The sequence below is a fragment of the Hippopotamus amphibius genome, chromosome 2 (assembly GCF_030028045.1).
Source record: "Hippopotamus amphibius kiboko isolate mHipAmp2 chromosome 2, mHipAmp2.hap2, whole genome shotgun sequence".
In the NCBI taxonomy this organism is placed as follows: Eukaryota; Metazoa; Chordata; class Mammalia; order Artiodactyla; family Hippopotamidae; genus Hippopotamus; species Hippopotamus amphibius.
Window position 1 is genome coordinate 4,607,262 of NC_080187.1, and position 12,902 is coordinate 4,620,163.

The following is a 12,902-nucleotide window of genomic DNA, read 5'->3' on the forward strand; positions in this document are numbered from 1 at the left end:
TTTCCTTTTTGACTCTTTGCTTTCTGGATTTGTTTTATATACTTAATTTTCTATATACTTATTGCTAAATTAGCTTCGGAGACTCTACTGGATGTTTAGGTCTCTCCTTATGATCAGGCACGTCAGGTAGTCGATAAAGTTCATCTTCTTGGTTTAGGATGGTTATCCTGAAATAGTCACCATCCTCATCTCTAGGCTTGCATTTGCTTCTCTCCTGTGTTGGATCTCTTGTTTCCTGTACCCAGGGTTGTCTGTTTTGGTCACCACCTCATTTTAGTAAGGCACATCCTTCAATCTTCCTGAGAAAAGAGTGTGTAGGAGGTAAATTTTTTTTTAAATAAATTTATTTATTTATTGGCTGTGTTGGGTCTTCATTGATATGTGCAGGCTTTCTCTAGTTGTGGCGAGCAGGGAATACTCTTCGTTGCGGTGCTCAGGCTTCTCTTTGCAGTGGCTTCTCTTGTTGCGGAACACAGGCTCTAGATGCTCGGGCTTCAGTAGTTGTGGCATGTGGGCTCAATAGTTGTGGCTCGTTGGTTGTAGAGCGCAGGCTCAGTAGCTGTGGCGCCTGGGCTTAGTTGCTCTGGGGCATGTGGGATCTTCCTGGACCAGGAATCGAACCCATGTCCCGCGTGTTGGCAGGTGGATTCTTAACCACTACGCCACCAGGGAAGCCCTAGGAGGTAAGTTTTTGAAACTTTGCATGTCTTAAAATTTCTTCCATCGTCTTATTTTTTCTATTTTGCCATCTCTCTCTTTGTTGTTGTTATTGTTCTACTTTCTTGGAGACTTTCTCAACTTCCAAGCTTATTAAAATTTTTTTGACCATATTTTTAGTTTCATGGAACGCCTGTTCTCTGAATATACCTTTTTATAGGGTTCTGTGCTTTTTTCATGGACATGGTATTTTTAAAATTTTCTGAAGGTAATTAATGATAATTTTAAAGTTAGTTAAAAATTTTCCTCTCTTTGCATCGTTCCTCTTTTCCCAGTTGCTTTTTTCCTATTCATTTTAGTGTCTACAGACCTTTCATGTTAACTCCTTTCTTCACATGCCTGATGAATTTTTCATGTTAACTCCCTTCTTCACATGCCTTTAAGAACAGGGTACTGAAAGCATTGGAGCATTGTTCATAGTAGCTGGAAGTTGAAAACAACTGAGCTGTCCATCAGCTGATGAATGGATAAACAAAACATGATCTATGCATACAGTGGAATATTATTCATCTATTGAAAGGAGTGATGTTACATGCTACTTTTACCTGTTCTTTGTTGAACCTTGGAAATACTATTTTAAGGGAAAGAAGTCAGGTACAGAGGCCACATAGTGTTTAGTTCCATTTGTATGAATTTCCCAGAATAGGTAAATCCATAGAGATAGAAAGTGGATTAGTAGTTGCCAGGGGATGGGTGGAGGAGGGAATTAGGACTGGCTGCTAATAGGTATAAGGCTTGTTTTGGGATGGTAGAAGTGTTCTGGAATTAGATAGTGATGATGGTTGCACAAAATAGTGATTGTACCAAAGACACACCATAGTGCACACGCTTTAAAATGCTGAATTTTATATTGTGTGAAATATATCTCAACTTTTTAATGCTATAAGAAAAGAGGATACATTTAAATAGTGACAAGTCAAAGGAGATGCTTAGGAAAACAGATGAAAGTCAAATGCTTTGACTCAGATGGTCCTCTGTTTGCTCTGTGGAAGTCAAGTGTGATCTGAAGGACACCATCATGTGGTGAAATGCATCATTCGTTTCATTCTTTGTGTGAAGATTATATGTTTAGGTGTAGTTATAATCTATATTTTGATATATATAAGATTTTAAGAGAAGCTCTGAGTTAAAAGGATAGGCTTGTTGACCATTGGTGTTTCATTAGGAAGCCTCATCCCCACCCTCATGCCACTATTTTTAGTCTTTTTCTTTTCCCGCCTCTTAGTTAGGTCCAGATTTCCCAAAGGAGAATCTTCAGATAGTTTAGCTGGAAAGTGTAGGCCTGCTGGGGAGCTGATTGTGGGATGAGGGTGGGGGGCAGAGGGACGGGTCCAGGCATTCAGTATATAAACATTTGCTTGATTCCCGCCCCCCCCCCCAATCCTTGAATACAGTATCCCTGCTCTGTCTGCTGTCCCCACAGCCAGAGACACTTACCTTTGCAGAGATGAAATCTCTATAGCTTTTTGCTAGGAACAGGGAGGGGCAGTCAGTCTCCCTTCAGCCCTCCTCCTTCTAGAAGTGTATGTCAGGTGCTTCCTGCTTAGACTTCAGCTTCTTGGACTTGCTCAGGTACCATTCATCCATCCGCTTTCCAGCTTCCCACATTTTGATACTCTTGCCTCCTCTTCTGTTCTCTTCATCCTAGTGAAGTGTAATCCTGTTTTGACAAATCCCTTGGGTGTTTTTGTGGGGCTTCAGGGGGAATAAAAGGAAATGCCTGTGTTCAGTCTGTCATCTTTACTGTGAACTTTTATCTTGTTCTTTTTTTTAACCATATAGTAAAACAACACTGTTTTTGCATTTCTGGTTTATATAGGCCAACATTTATTAATGATATTATTAAGGTACCTTAATTACTTTTTAATTTTTATTCTTATAAGCCAGGAACTGTGGCATCAACCAAAGTCTTGGGCCTAGGCTTCTTAACCCTCATTTGGATGTAATTTGACTTCATAATATTGTTTGTTAATGGGATGCTAAAGTGTGTTTCGAGTCTTTTGACAAAAATGTGGTTGGTATCCAGTTTAGGACATGAAGTGTGCAGTGTTTGGTTATCCAGTAGTTATGTCTTATTGCAGGTAGAGTGCAGTGACATTGCATAGAATTACCCCTTGGCCTGAAAGACAAATGAGAGCAAATTCAATTTTTAGAAATATGAGTCTTTTGTATACTGAAGTGACTAATAGACGATATGTTTTTTAATCCTTGCATTTAACACAATAAAAGTATTAGATAAATGGGCACTATTTTGACAGGGACCAGTTTTTTTGTTCAGTTTTGGCAAATACTGTTTTATCTTAAAATTTAGATTATGTCTCTGTCTGCAGTCCTCTTCTGTCACCTGTGTGTGTGTGTACATGTATTCGCAGTGTGGGAATTGGCAGGCGCCTTGTAGCTTGTGTGGACAAGGAGCAGGCAGAATGGGTGAATCTAGCTGGATTCTCAGTGCCCAGACCCCTGTAGGGAGATTGCACCATTTCTTTAGCTGATTTCCAATTATAAGTAGTTCTTTGAAGGAAACAAAACAGGTTGATATGATGAGCGTCATGAGGAGCCTGCTCTTGAGATTGGGCTGAGAGCCGGGAGAGGAGCGTTTTGTGCAGAGGAGGGGGGAGGGTTAAGACTATATTGCTTTGGGAATTCCCTGGCTGTCTTGTGGTTAGGACACTGCGCTTTCACTGCTGAGGGCCTGGATTCAACCCTTGGTCGGGGAGCTAAGATCCCACAAGCCGCACGGCAGAGCCAAAGCAAAGGGGTTGGGGGCAAGGACTGTAATGCTTTGAGATAGGAGCTCACTGAGCATGTGTGAGCAAAGAGATTAGGCTGATGGGCTGGAGTGAGGTAATTTAGGGGTAAAGGGAAATGAAGTAAGATTGGAGTGTCCAGAGCCAGATGGTATACAGCCCTGTAAGTGCAGGTTGGGGTTTCATTCCCAGTACAATGAGAAGATACTGGAAGATTTTAGTTGGTTGGTGTTTCATTCTCGGTACAGTGAGAAGATATTGGAAGATTTTTAGTTGGTTGGTGTTTAGGCTGGCGGAGTAGCAATATGTACTAGTTTACTTTAAAGCACACGCGCGCGTGCGCACGCGCACACACACACACATCTTTAGTTGCTCATTGGAGAATAATCTGTAGAAAGGTAAGCATAGATGCAGTAGACCTGTCAGGGGGCTGTTGTAAGTAGCCCAGGAGAAAGGTGGTGGTAGCTATGGAAATAGAAGTGAATTCATTGGGCGTAAATTTTGGAGATAGTACTCACAGTACTTATTGATGGATGGATGTGGGAGTTGAGGAAAAGGGAGGATGATCGAGGTTTTTGGCTTAAACATCTCATTAGGTTGTGATTCTGTGTACTAGGTATCAAATGTGTAGGCTAATGACGTTCTCTTCTGCAAGTGACATTTCAGAAGCAAGAGGGATGTAGTTGAATGTGTCAAACAGATATATATTGTGAGAAAGCCTTGGGGCAGTATGAGGGGTCTCAGAGTGGGGAGAAAATAACAGACCAGACTAGAAGAATTACCGCAGGTGGGAATTAAAGTGGAAGAGAATTGTTTTAGATGAGCCCTTTTCCTTCCTCTCATTGCCGTGGGTTAGAGCACTACCCTGCTGTTATCTTGTAGTTCAAGGCCAAAAAGTTGCAGCTAGCTCATGCCTGCTGAAAGCAGTAGGTAGTGTGAGGGTGGTACCATAGCCCAGCTCATGAGAGCCGTGGCTGATGGTAAGTGTAGTTGGATTCCTTCATCCTTGAGAGTTCTCATTTCTGGGGCTTGGTTATTATAACCAAGGGAGTCAGACTTTTAAAAAACATAAGAGCTTGGGGTATACTTACAGATTATGGTACTAAAATGCTTATTCCCTGAGGGTATCCACCTCCCTCCTTCCCCAGTTACTCCCTAGCCCCGTTCATCAGAGGCACAAAAGCTAGGTGGTGGTAGGATCTAGCCTCCTGTTCCCCCAGTGTACCTTTCCAGCTGATGTGCCTAGTGTCCCTGGGGAGTATGAATTCAGGAGGGGAAAATGTCTCTTTGGAGTGTAGCCACTATAAAAGTAAAAAACTGAATGATATAGAGCAGAAAAGCAAAATTGGGGGAGCACACAGAATAAGATTATAATCATAAGCATATTAAATATTTTCAGATATACGGGAAGAGAACGTGAAACTTGAAGCAGGAGGAAGAAACTAATAAAGAACAGCTAACAGGAGAGAGCGGAAATGAAAGCTAGAATAATCGAAATAGTTCATTAAGTGGAGTAAATAGGAAATATATACAACTGAAGGATGAGTAAGTAAGCTAGAATATCAGGTCAGAGACGTCCCACAAAGTATCAGGAAAGTTTAGAAGTGGGAAATATAAAAGAAAAAGCAGTGGGTTTGGTAGAAATGTTAATATATGTATAATAAGGATCTCAGGAGACAGAAAAATGAACCGAGGTGATAAACTGAAAATTACCCAGAAATAGAGGCAGATTTGAGAATTCAGGTTGAGAGGGCTCTTAATATGTCAAAAGAATATACCTAAACGAATGTACGTCTAAAAAGTAATAGCAACGCCTTTAGAATGTGTAAAAAGACAAGAACCAACAATACTGTTTGCCAGAAGTACACATAAAATGAGCTAGAAATGTTTATGATGAAAAGATGGGAAATGATAATAACAGACAAACATGACCCAAAGAAAGCTGAATTGCAGTTTTACAATCAAACAGAATTTATTTTTACATGGAAATAGTTCAGAGACACAGACACCGGATCAAATAAAAGGAGCAGTATCCCAAGAACGTGTAATTGATCATGAACCATGTACGTATGTAATAGTATAATCTCAAAGCAAGAATTGACAGATAATTATAGATGGATGGCAGCTGCTACAGCTAGAATACAGTGATGACATGAGAAAAAGCAGTGAATAATTGGAAGAGACATAACTCTTATCATTTGCAGGTATCACTGTGTATATAGAAACTCCAGTGAATCAGTAGTTGACTATAAAATTGATGTGCAAAAAATCAGTATCATTCCTTTATACCTGCAGTAACTATATATGCGCAGCATCCCCCATTGTCAGCATCCCCCACCAGTGTGGTACATTTGTTACAACTGACGAAACTGCATTGACACGTCATTGTCACCCAGAGTCCATAGTTTTCATTAGGGCTCACTCTTGATTTGTACATTCTAAGGGTTTGGACAAATGTATGATGACATGTATCAGTCCTTATAATATCAGAGTACTTTCACTACCCTAAAAGTCCTCTGTGCTCTGCCTGTTCACCCCTCGCAGCCTCACCCCTGGAAACCACTCATCCTTTTACTGTCTGCTCATAGTTTTGCCTTCTCCAGCACGGCATACAGTTGGAATCACACAGTCTGTAGCCATGCCAGATTGGCTTCTTTCACTTAGTCCTGTGCATTTCAGGTTCCCCCATGTCTTTTCATGGCTTGTTAGCGCATTTCTTTTTAGCGCTCAAGAATATTCCGTTGTCTGGATGTACCACAGTTTGTTTATTCATTCACCCACTGAAGGGCATCTTGGTTGCTTCCAAGTTTAGGCACTTATGAATAAAGCTACTGTAAACATCGATGTGCAGGTTTTTAACGTAAATATAAGTTTTCAGTTCATTTGGATAAATAGCGAGGGCACTATTGCTGAATCCTACAGTAAAAGTATGTTTGGTTTCCTAAGAAACCACCAAACAGCCTTCCAAAGTGGCAATACCATTTTGAGAATTCCCTGGCAGTCCAGTGGTTAGGACTCCATGCTTCCACTGCAGGGGGCACAGGTTTGATACCTGGTCAGGGAACTAAGATCCCACAAGCCAGGTGGCTCAGCAAAAAAAAAAAAAAAGTGGTGGTACCACTTTGCATTCCCACCAGCAGTAAATGAAAGCTCCTATTGCTTCACATCCTCATCAGTGTTTGGTGCTGTCAGTGCTCTAAATTCTGGCCATTCTAGTAGATATGTAATAGTATGTCGTTTTAATTTGCATTCCTTTGAGGATATAAGATACGCAGCCTTTTTTTCATATGCTCATTTACTTTGGTGAGGTGTCTGTCCAGGTCTTTTGCACATCTTTTTCATCAGGTTGTCTGTTTTCTTATTGTTGAGTTTTAAGAATTCTTGTATGTTTTGGGTAACAGTCCTTTGTCAGATGTGTATTTTGCAAATATTTGCTCCAAGTCTGTGACTTCTCTTTTCATTCTCTTGAAATTGTCTTTCAAAGAGCAGAGTTTCTAGTTGTAGTGAAGTCCAGCTTCTCAGTTGTTTCTTTCATGGATGATGACTTTGGTGTTGTATCTAAAAATCATAGCCATATCCAAGGTCATCTAGGTTTTCTCCTATATGATTGTCTAGGAGTTTTATAATTCTACATGTTATATTTAGATCCATGATCCATTTCGAGTTCATTTTTGTGAAGGGTGTGAGGCATGTGTCTAGCTTCATTGTTTCCTTAATATGGATGTAGATGCCCAGTTGTTCCAGCACCATTTTCTGAAGGGATTATCTTTGCTCCGTTGTATTGCCCTTGCTCCTTCATCAGCGATCAGCTGACCGGGGTCAGATCATGTATGGGGATCTACATTTGGGCTCTCTGCTCTGTTCCTTCAGCAGTACCTCACTGTCTTGATTAGCTCTATAATAGATCTTGAAGTCGGGTAGCATCAGTCCTCCGACTGATCAGTTTTTCTCCTTCAGTATTGACTTGGCTACTTTGGACCTTTGGCCTCTCCATGTAAACTTTAGGATCAGCTTGTTGATAGCCACAAAAGAGCTTGCCAGGATTTTGATGGGGATTGCACTGAGTCTGTAGATCAAGTTGAGAAGAACCGACATCTTGATACTATGAGTCTTCTATCTGTGAGAATGGAATGTCTCTCCATTTACGTTGTTGTTCTGTGGTCTCTTTCATCAGAGTTTTGTAGTTTTCCTCCTATCGATCTTGTACATATTTTGTTAGATTCATATATAAGTATTTCTCTTTGGGGGGTGCTAATTAATGTAAATGCTATTGTGTTTTGTTTTTTTTATATATAAGTTGTTTATTTCTGGAATTTTCTACTTAATATCTTTATTTTTTAATTTTTTTATTGGCTGCATTGGGTCTTCGTTGCTGCACACAGGCTTTCTCTAGTTGTGGCAGGCAGGGGCTGCTCTTCGTTGTGGTGCACAGGCTCCTCATTTTGGTGGCTTCTCTTGTTGCAGACCACAGGCTCTAGGCACATGAGCTTCAGTAGTTGTGGTACATGGGCTCAATAGTTGTGGCTCACGGGCTCTAGAGTGCAGGCTCAGTAGTTGTGGCGCATGGGCTTAGTTGCTTCTCAGCATGTGGAATCTTTCTGGAGCAGGGATTGAACCCATGTCCCCTGCATTGGCAGGCAGATTCTTAACCACTGCACCACCTAGGAAGTCCCTGCTATTGTGTTTTTAATTGAAATTCTACTTTTTCATTGGTGGTATGTATGAAAGAGATTGACTTTTGCATATTAACCTACATCCTGTAACCTTGCTATAATCATTTATTAGTTCCAGGAGTTTTGTGTCAATTATTATGGATTTTCTACATAGATAATAATGCTGTCTGCCAACAAACCCAGTTTTATTTCTTCCTTCCCAATCTATATACATTTTCTTTTCCTTTCTTTCTTGGCTTTAGTGCATTAGCAAGAACTTCCAGAATGATGCTGAAGAGGAGTGGTGAGAGGGGACATCCTTGCCTTGTACCTGATCTTAGGGGAAAAGCTTTGAGTTTCTCGCCATCATTAGCTGTAAATTTTTGGTAGATGTTCTTGATCCAGTTGAGAAAGTTTCCCTTTATGCCTCGTTTGCTGAGATATTTTATCATGAATGTTGGATTTTGTCGAATGCTTTTCCTACATCTGTTGATGTGACCATGTGATTTTTCTTTTTCAGTCTGTTGATGTTGTGGATTCTATTAATTGATTTTCAAATGTTTGACTAACCTAGCATCCCTGAGATTAATCCCACTTGTTCGTGATGTGTAATCCTTTTTTACATTGTTGAATTCAATTTGCTAATATTTTCTTGAGGAGTTCTACTTCTGTGTTCACGAGAGATATTGGGCTGTAGTAGTCTGGTAATGATGTCTTTATCCGGTTTTAGTATTAGGATAATGTCAGCCTCATAGAATGAGTTAGGAAATACACTTCTGCTTCGTTATTCTGGAAGAGATTGTGGAGAATTGGTATAATTTCTTCCTTAAATGTTTGGTAGAATTCACCAGTGAACTCATTTGGCTCTAGTGTTTCCTTTTATGGAAGGTTATTTATTGATTCAATTTCTTAAACAGATGTAGGCCTATTCAGATTGTCTCTTTCTTCTTGTATGAGTTTTTGCAGATTGTTTCTTTCGAGGAATAGGTCCATTTCATCTAGGTTATCAAACTTATGGGCATATTAGAGTTCATAATTTTTTTTATTATCTCTTCATGTCCACGGGTTCTTACTGGTGCCACCCCTCCCCTTTTCATTTCTAATATTAGAAATTTGTCTTCTTTTTTTCTTAGCCTGGCTAGAGGCTTATCCACTTTATGATCTTTTCAAAGAACCAGCTCTTCCTTTCATTTATTTTTTTTCTATTGATTTTTCTCTTTTCAAGTTCATTGATCTGCTTTCATTTTTATTATTTCTTTTTGTCTACTAATTTTAGATTTAATTTGCTCTTCTTTTTCTAGTTCCTAAGGTGGAAGCTTAGGGTGTTGATTTTAGATATTTTTTTCTAATATATACATTCCATATGGATAAATTTCACAGCACTGCTTTTTCTACATCTCAAAAATTCTAATTTTTTTCATTTTCATTTAGTTCCACATATTTTTAAGTTTTTCTTGAGATTTCTTCATTGATCATGTGCTATTTAGCAGTGTGTTGTTTATTCAAATATCTTGGGATTGTTCAGTTTTCTGTTACTGATTTCTAGTTTAATTCCACTGTAGTCTAAAGGCAGACATTGTATGGTTGCTATTCTTTAAAATATTAAGGTGTGTTTTATGGCCCAGAATGTGGTCTTTTTTGGTGACTGTTCCTTGTGAGCTTGAGAAGTGTGTGAAATCTGTTGCTGTTAGAGGAAGTTATCTATAGATGTCACTTTATATCCAGTTGATTGATGGTGCTTTTGAGTTCAGCTGTGTCTTTACCAATTTTCTGACTGCTGGATCTGTCCATTTCTGATAGAAGAGTATTAAAGTCTCCAAGTAAAATACTGATTTAATCTATATGTCCTTTCAGTCAGTTTTTGCCTCACTTATTTTCATGTTCTGTTCTTAGGCACATATATATGAAGGCTTATTATGTCTTCCTGGAGTATTGACCCATATGTTGTTATGTGCTGCTTCTCGTTACCCTTCATAACTTTCCTTGCCTTGAGGTCCGCTTTGTCTGAAATTATTATAGCCCCTCCCTCCCTCCCTTCCTTCCTTCCTTCCTTCCTTCCTTCTGCTCTGTCTTCTGTTGTGTATATTAGAAAATGTAGATAATGAGAAGTTTAAAAAATATACTATCTGGCCAGTTAATAGCTGTAATTCCCTGGGCATGTTGTTTGAATGTTCTTAGTCTCTTCAACTGGAAAGGGCATCTACTAGCAGGGTGTTAGTGGTGTTAAGAAGTATATGTGAATTGCCTGTGTGATGCTGCTCCCACTTTCTTTTGATTGTTAGCATGGTTTATCTTTCTGCGGCCCATTACTTTAATCTCTAATGTGTCTTTATATTTAAAGTGAGTTTCTTGTAGACAGCATATAGTTAGGTCTTGTTTTTTTTCATTTTTTTTTTTAATTTATTTATTTTTGTCTGTGTTGGGTCTTAGTTGCTGCACACAAGATCTTCATTGCAGCACTCGGGCCCCTTGTTGCGGCACTCAGGCTGTCTAGTTGCAGCGCACAGGCTCTCTAGTTGTGGCATGCAGGCTCCAGAGTGCATGGGCTCTGTAGTTTGCAGCATGTGGGTTCTCTGGTTGTAGCCCATGTGTTCAGTAGTTACAGCACGAGGGCTTAGTTGCCCCGCGGCATGTGGGATCTTAGTGCCCCAGCCAGGGATCAGACCCGTGTCCCCTGCATTGGAAGGCTGATTCTTAACCGCTGGACCACCAGGGAAGTCCCAGGTCTTGTTTTCTGGTCCACTTTTCCAATCTCTGTCTTTTATTTGATGTATTTAGACCATTGACATTTAAGGTGATTATTGATATAGGTGGATTAATTTCTACCATGTGTGTTACTATTTTCTATTTGTTGCCCTTGTTCTTTGTTCCTATTTTTTTCTTCCATGCTTTTTCTGCCTTTGTGTTTTAATTGAGCATTTAATATAATTTTATTTTCTCTCTCTCTTAAGAGTATCTTTTTTTTTTTTCAGTGATTGCCTTAGAGCTTGCAATATATATTTACAAGTAATCTAAGTCCACTTTCAGATAACACTTCATGGATAGTGTGACTACCTTATAATAACAAAGTATTCCTGATTCTTCTTGTCCACTGTAACATTGCTGTCATTCATCTCTCTCATGGACAGGCATACATCAGCCTGCACATGCACGTGTGTGCACATAGACATAAGCATCCGTAGTTGAGTGTAGTGTTGCTGTTATTTTGAATATGCTATTATCTATTAGAGCAAGTAAGAATGAGAGATGTGAAGGTTTTAGTTTTACATTCAGTTATTCATTCTCTGATGCTCTTCCTTTGTTTACGTCAATTTGAGTTTCTGACCTGTATGATTTTCCTTCTCTCTAAAGACCTTCTTTTAACATTTCTTGCAAGGTAGGTCCAATGGTGACAAATTCCCTCAAATTTTGTTTGCGAAAGTCTATTTCTCCTTCACTTTTAAAGGATAATTTTGCCGGATTCAGAATTCTAGGTTGGTGGGTTCTTTTCTTTCAACAGTGTAAATATTTCACTACTCATTTCTTGCTTGCATCGTTTCTGAGGAGAAGTCGGATGTAATTCTTATCGTTTCTCCTCTATAGATAAGGTGTTTTTTCCTTCTGGCTTCTTTCATGATTTTTTCTTTATCTTTGATATTTCTTATTCCTGAAGTTTGAATATGTTATGCCTGGGTGTAGTTTCTGGCGTTTATTCTGCTTGGTTCTTGGAGCTTCCCCTATCTGTGGTTTGGTGTCTGACATTAATTTTGGAAAACTGAGTAATTATCGCCTCAGATACTGCCTCTTTTCCTCTCTTTCTCTTTCTCCTTCTCGTATCCCTGTTATGTGTGTGCTGCACCTTTTTCTCATTGTCTCATGGTTCTTGGGTGTTTTGGGGTGTGGTTTTTCCCCCATTTTTTTTCCTCTTTGATTTTCAGCTTTGGTAGTTTCTATTGCTGTAGCCTGAAGCTCAGAGATTGTTTCCTCAGCAATGTCCAGGGTACTAATGAACCCATCAGAGGCATCCTTCATTTCTGTTAGTGTTTTGATCTCTACCATTTCCTTTTAAATCTTTCTCAGAATTTACATCTCATTCATTATCCATCTATTATTTCATGGTCTCCATTTTCCATTAAACTCTTAATATATTAACTATAGTTTAAAAAAATAATTCCTGGTCTGATAATTCCAGTATTCCTGCCACATGTGACTGGTTTTGATGCTTCTTCAGTCTCTTCCAACGTTGTGTTTTGTCTTGTGAGTATGCCTTGTAATTTTTTGTTGCAAGGTGGACGTGATCTACTAAATAAAAGGAACAGCAATAAATAGGCCTTTTAGTAATATAGAAGTGTGGTATGGGGGAAGGGAGAGCATTCCATAGTCCTATGATAAGGTGTCACTCTTCTAGTGAGCCTTTCCCTGTGGACTAAAAACTTTACACCACATGTGCCTTAGTTTCCCCCCACCTCCTTGGGTGAGACAGGATGGTTAGATTGGGCTGGAGCAGGTTTTCTTCCCCCGAGTAGTTTAGGCTCTGATCAAACTCCAGCAAGTTTGGCTCTGGTAAAATAGTTTCTCATAGATCAAGCCTGGTTAAGAAGGTCAGGAATGCTCTGGTGCATTTCAAAATGGTTCCTTTTCCCCAAACCCCAACACCCTCCCCAGCCGCTGGAAGCACACAGGGAATTTTCTCCAGTATTCACTGTGAGAGCCTGTTAGAGCTCCTAGAGGTAAAACTCATCAAAGTGTGGGGTCCCCCTTACGACCGAGTCCCCGTAGGGTTTTTAACGTTCAGAGTTGTTCATCC

General features: G+C 39.6%; 1 protein-coding gene across 2 annotated transcripts in view; it reads left to right on the forward strand.

Moving 5' to 3' along the window:
- The window catches only part of SETX (senataxin), a 75,083-nt gene that overhangs the window by 26,580 nt on the left and 35,601 nt on the right, over window positions 1-12,902 (forward strand). The gene's annotated exons all lie outside the window — the stretch shown is intronic.